Source organism: Chinchilla lanigera, unplaced genomic scaffold (assembly GCF_000276665.1).
Source record: "Chinchilla lanigera isolate Chin_1 unplaced genomic scaffold, ChiLan1.0 scaffold00195, whole genome shotgun sequence".
Lineage (NCBI taxonomy): Eukaryota > Metazoa > Chordata > Mammalia > Rodentia > Chinchillidae > Chinchilla > Chinchilla lanigera.
Window position 1 is genome coordinate 181668 of NW_004955596.1, and position 6791 is coordinate 188458.

Sequence of the window (6791 nt, forward strand, 5' to 3'; positions counted from 1 at the left end):
ATTACGGTTCTGGATTCTCCTTGTGGCCTTTCAGGGGTCCACTGGGAGACTCAATGTTGTCAGCCCCTCTCCCTTTGGAGGTAGAATGGGGCTCTGACCTCTGAGGACCCCATGTCATGGACAAAGATACCCCCACTTCACCCACTATTAAGATGCACCATAAGCATATTTATGGCTCACACCCGAGGAACACCAAAATGAGGCACATCAGGTATGTTATCCACGAGTCCATCTGTTCTGTCACATCTGGATATGGTCCCCTGTGCCTGAGTGGAGATGTGTGTGGGAGTGTTGAGTTTGTTCTGGAAGACCCACAGTAGCCCAGGCGTGTGCTCCTGGGTCTGTCCTCGGATCTGGAGTTTTGTGAATGTGACTCTCTGGGAGGGCTTTTATGAGGTGCATTTGAACATGTGTCTGTGTATGAAGTGTGCTCACTTGTGTAGCTACGTACTTGTGTGTGTACATGTGTGTGTGTAGGGGCGTGAGGCACCCACCTGAGAGTTGCCACAGTGCCAAAGAGGGTCGGTGTCTCCTACCTCCCATTCCAGGGACACCAAAGGACTGAACATTGGTGCAGACTCTGCAGGCACTAGTCCAGAACTCGAGGCTACCATCATGGACCCCAGACCACCCACCAGCTGGGCCCTGAGCCCACCTGGAAAATAGATCCTCACTGCCCAGCTGGAGATGCCTGAAGTTGGCATAGGTTGTGTTGCCCTCCCAGCCTTCTACCTCCATGTGCAGAGTACATTGCCCTGCTGGTGAGCTGGTGCACCACTTCATCACCCAGCCAGTTCTCCTCAGCTGGGTCACTGAAGCCCTGCTGGGTGAGGGAAGGATAGTGTGGTTGGCATGCCCAGGAGGAAGGGTATGTCTCTCCTGAACATTGGGGCTGAGGCAGGCTCCAGAGCCGCTTATCCCAAACTGCTGTGCTTAAGGATCATTGTGAGCAGACCAGGGTGGAGAACCCCCACCTCTCACAGGCAAAAAGCTAACACAATTTTAAATGTAAAACACTTTTAAAAATAATTGAACAACATTTCTCCAAAGACCAAAAACAGACAAAACTAGTCGTGGCAATAGAAATCAAAATTGTGAGTACCTTTGGGGGCTACGAATGGCAGGAGGATGAGGAAGGTTCTGGGGTGCTGGAAGGTTTGCATGTGTAGCTCTCACAGGATCACAGGGTGAGCACATATGTGAAATTCACTGATCCTTATATGTCATATTTGTACACCTAGCTGCATGTCTGTTAAATCTCAGTAAAATTTACAGGTTTTAATCAGCTCCATAAATGGTAGAGCAGACATTGTTCAGGGGCAGGGAAACCACTGCAAGATTTTGGCAACATAAAAGCGTATGAAAAGTTAAGAGCACATGGAATGTCTTGTCACTAGTGTCCACAGGAAAGAAACCAGAACATCTGGCAGAATAATGATTAATCCTCAAGGTTAGGGCACACGAAAGCCCTGTTGTTCCCCATCTGTGGGATGGGGTGCCATTTACCAGTTGAGGATTAACATCCAGCTTTCTTCTGTGTATTTCTGCATTGAGCTCTCTATCCCTTTGGCCATTTAAATGACTTTGATTAAAGCACACCCACATCTTAATTTGATATTTATATTTAAGTGTTTATCAAATGGAACAGCAAGCAGACACAAATAATAACACTGCTGCATGTCTTCTGGGTATCTTTTCCTATGTCTTTTAAATTTGAAGAGTTTCAAAGCATTTAAACCAAACTTCCAAATATCCTTTACTCAAAATTTAAAAACATTAGAAGAGAAACATATAGTTTCTCTCATCTTAAAAATGTGCATGATCTTTAAATGATGAATTCCATGTTAAAGAATCTGTCTGGCAGATGTGGTCACAGGTATATAAAAGGAGAAAAAAATTCATTTAAGAGGGGCTGGGTGGGTGATTCTTTTTCAATTATGTCCTTCGTATTCTTAAGAAAACCTTAGCAATCTACATCTTTTCCAGAAAGATAGAAGAAAAAGTTAAAATTTTATTCCTAGGATGTATGCCACAAATTACAAAAAGAGGTTCATATTCAGGGTGAGGCGTCCTGGGAAGAGCGTGGACACTGGGCGGATCTGTTTGAGGGTAGGTGGCTCAGGTGAGTTGACTTTTCCTGGGAAGGGGTGAGGGTGAACCAGCTCCCCTCCCCCTGCCAACACCCCAGCAGCAGCATCAGGCTTCAGAACTGCAAAGCCTCTCCCCAGGCCAGCGGTGTCACCTGCTTGTAGTCCTGCCAGTTCTGCTGGAAATTCACTGTGCCATTCTCATGGCTCTTCCATTGGTATCCATCACACAGAATACCTAGGGGAATGAGGGGCAGTTGGAATCCCCTTGACACAGCCAAAAGCCAGGTCTAGGGCAGCACAAGGTGACTTGGCTGATGGACCCTCCCATCCCCACAGAGCAAAAGTGGTCAAGATCATGAGAATGTTCCAGGCTCCAACACCCCAGCCATGGTGATTATTACCTACAGTGACAGCCAGTGATGTCTCCCACAGCTGCCTTCTCCTCACTTGTAAAATGGGGGTGTTCACACCATAACCTCTTTGTGCCTCAGTTTCTCCTCATTACTGTGACAGTTAAATGAGATGGGTCATGTGATTGTTTAGAAGGGAGCCCTGCACACACTGGGAGAGACATGAATGGAGGCTTCCCACTCCTTACTATTGCAGGGTTGCTGGAAGGATTAAATGTGGATGGGCATAAAGGCCTTAGCCACCATGTAGAAGCAGGAAATGCTATTACTGCTGACCTTCAGGGCACAATGGTTTGCTGAGCACCTACTGTGTGTGAAGCTCTGTTCAAAGCTCTGGGGATGTTCACATGGGTGAGACAAAAAGTGTCCTTTCTCTCAAAAAGCTTGGCATCTATCACAACTACATCACTTTTAGCTTAACTTCTGTTCACACATAATTTTTTCATCCAGTCAGTTCATGTTCAATATTCCACCAGTGCAGACTTGGTGCCTGGCCCTGTACTGGATGAATCATTGAAGAGTCAGAGACAAAATCAAGCCTCAGACTTGGTTGGTCTGGCAGAGGCTATGACGGCAAAAAGACAACTGCTTGTGAACATTTGGGTAGCTATAAGAAGAAGCCCCTAGAAAGAGTCCCTGGGTAACACAGGAAAGTGTTCCAGGAGAACTGGCTTTCCAGACCATGCATTAAATGACGTATCTGCCAGAGAGAGAGGAGTGGAATGACATTTTCCAGGGAGAGGGCAGCAGGAGGAGTAGGGGCCCCGAGGACGGGAAGGTCAGCTGAGGGAAGGAAGCAGGACACCTGTTGTGGGAGTCACAGGGGTGCAGGGGCTCAGAGGGAAACAGCTTGCTTCAAAGTAAAGCTGAGGGCTGAGCCCAGATCTCTTTCTCCCCGGCCAGCTCTAGTGTCTCCATGAGTGTTCCTCAAATTCCCTCCATTCACACTTTCTTGAATTCCACGATAGCTCCACTTCCTTAATTTTCTCAAAGAAAAAAATTACTTAAAAAAGCAGACACAATAGTTTAAATATCACAATAGTTTAAATATCAGCTGGGGATATAGCTCAGTGGTGCAAGTGCCTGCCTGGCAAATGTGAGGTCATGAGTTCGATTCCCGCTATTAAAAAAAAAAAATTTAAACATCGCATAATTTCTCTAATATGAGAAACCTAAAATACATATAGAAAGTAACATAAATGACAGATAGTAGGAAGTAGTGAAGTCTTTTTCAAATTGGAAGGAGAACAAGAGATGGAGGGAGAGAAGGAAGGAAGAGTGAAAGGTATTTTAAAAAAGAGAGAATTGAAGAAAAAATAGAAATAGAACTTTTTCAAATGGAAAGTATATCAAGAATTGGTGGGATCAGTGAAAGATGAGAGGGAAAGTGGATAAATAAGACTTAATATGTGTTCTATACATGTAGAACCCCCTAAAATAAATGTAATTATTATATATTACAAATATGTATTCATAAAAAATGCATAATAAAAATAGTATTTTTCGTATACTTAAGTTAATAGAAACACATTTTACAAGGAAATCCTATCAGTACCATAAATGCAGAATGAGTAAGGCTTGCATTAACTCAGATGATGGTAAAAGTAAATATGAAAACAAAATATTATTAAATACTGCCTAGAACTTTTTGCCAACACGGGGTGCTCAGCTGATATTTTTGCTAAAGGAACCATTTAGCAGATGTGTGAGGAGTGAGAAAGACACTCTGGAGACAAATGGAGCCTCTCCTTGACACACTCAGAAGGAGGAAAGGAAAGTGCAGAGGGAATTATGGAGCAGGACTCTGGATAGCTGCTTCCTTTCCCTTTCTGCCCCAAGCCCTACCTGCCACCCACCTCTCCTCCAACTTCTGAGCTTACTGGACCTGTAAGCTCAGGGCCCTTTTGGGAGCCACTCACTGAAGATGGCGGTGTCTCCAAGGGCCACAGTCATTAACGTCCTGCATGGACTATGGCCTCAATTCCTGCCTTCAACTGGAAATAAACTCCATGTGGTGAGAACTGGGAATTTCAGGGTTTAATTACTCTGCACTTCTACCTGGGGGCCTTCTGCAATGCTTCAAGTTCTGACCTTTGCCTGGATGGGAGCTCTGGAAGGCGCCCTTCATTGGTATCTTAGATATCAGAAAAAGCTCGATGCCGATGAGGGTGTGTCTGGAAAATCCTTGGCTCAGCAGCCACTGATAGCCACAGTCTCCACATGCTAGGATCCTCCTCACCCTCTTTATGTATCTGTGTGTGGTCCCGAGTCAGGAGGTGCAGGGATGAGAAGATAATCCAGCTCATTAGAGATGTGGGCAGAGATTATACCAGAACCCAAATTCTATGTAGGTTGGTACTCACCCACCACTGGACTTCAGAGAGGAGCTACAGATGGTCTAGACTCCATCTTCACTGACTCCAGATCTACAGATGTTCTCACAGTCCCAGAAATCTGCTCATCCACACATGTGGAGGCAGCAATGGGATAAAGTGAAAGTCATGTGGAGATGAGGAAAAAGCCAGAAAGGACAGGGTGGGCTCCCTGCCTCCTGTTCTCCTGTATGCGGGTCCCGAGTGAGGAGGTGCAGGGATGAGAAGATGAGCCAGGCTGGAGTAGGTCTGCTAGAGGAGGTGATCATGGGCTGGGCCCCAAGCAGGAGAAGGGGTGGTGGTCTGGGCAGAGGGAACAGCATGGTGAGGGCTCTGATGTGGGTGGTCTGTTGTGAGCAGGGCACAGGGGCATGGGAGGTGGCTGATTTACACCGCTAGTGTGGCCCCTCAGCCAGAGTGTGCCCTGGCTGCTGGAGGTAGGGTGAGGCTGGCAGAGACAGGGAAAGGACAGAGGAGAGCACAGAGGAGGCTGTTTCAGCAGGGGCAACCAGCCTCATGTGCCAGGCTATGGAGCCACCAGCTGTGCCCAGCAAGGTCGTTGACTTCAGCATGGGGAAGCAGGGGTAGAGCCACAAGGCAGTGAGGCCAGAGAGGAGGCACTAGGCTCCTTAGGAGAGGGTGAGGGGAACCTTCCTCCAACAAGTGCTTCCCATCGCACAGACCACGAGGCTGAGGCTGTGGGCACGGCCTTCCCTACTTGGAGTGTACTAAGGTGGGGCACCCTGGACTCTCCCTCTTGCCCACCTTGCAGCCTCGTGCTACTTGCAGCCCTGGCACAGAGCCCTCATTTGCCCTCCAAGGACCTCACCACTGGGCTTCAAAGCCCATATTTGTTTCTTTCACTGTTTTCTAGAGCTCAGGATAGTACTCACCCAGCAGGGTGCATGGGCCACTGGAAAAAGTGAGTGTTGACAAATACACTGAGTACATTTAAAGTCCTTCCTCTAGCTCATTTAGTGGGACCAATTAGAGATATGGGCAGAGATTATACCAGAACCCAAACTCTACGTAGGTTGGTACTCAAGTGAGGGTAAAGGTTCAGATGCACGGGTCTCAATACCAGGAGGAACCAGGAGACGACCAGGCAGTGGGAGTTCCTGTTTGGGCTTCACACCTGAACTGTGGCTCACAGATCCCGTGCCTAGGGCACCTGTCTAAAGAGGGCTGCTGTGCCCATACCACCAATGAGAACACTGGACCTATCTCCATCCCTGTCCGTGCCTAACATTTCCCAACAGGTGTCACCACTGCCCACCTGCCAGCAGCTCCCAGCTCCCACAGTCCCTGAGAGCAGAAGTCCAGAGAAGCAGTGGGAAGCTTCTGGCCCAGAGGTGATGTGGGATGGACCATGCTTGCTCTGGCAAGGCAAGGTCTGGGCTGGGCGTAGGTTTAAGAATTCTAGCCACCTTTTCATGGCTCTATGTACTGCAAATTTCCTTTGTCAATAACAACAACAGGAGTCTCTGCCCTCTGTGCACCCGCGGCAGACAGGAGTTCCACACTCAGAAGGCCCAGGGATGCTCGCACCAGGGTTTGCATGTGGGCCCTCCCTGTGCATGCCCTGTGCCAAGTGAGCAGGTGCTTCAAGAGCTGCTGGTACCATGGTTCCAGTCTGTGCTTTACATGTGCCCCAATTCCTTGAAGGTCACAGGCACAGGCAGTCTGTGATTGCTGTTTGAGTGGCCTGAGTTTGGCTTCTGTGTGCATTCTGAACTGACTAGAGAAGCAGAACCAGGTGGGCTGCAACATCCTGCCACCACAGGTCCCAGCTGAAAGCCGCAGAGAGAGCCAGGTATTTCCCATCTACTTCCTGAGGGCAGAGCAGATAACCCAGGACTCTGCTGCCATTACAGTCTGAGTCTCTGCCCTCCATGCACTTGCAACAGACAGAAGGTCCT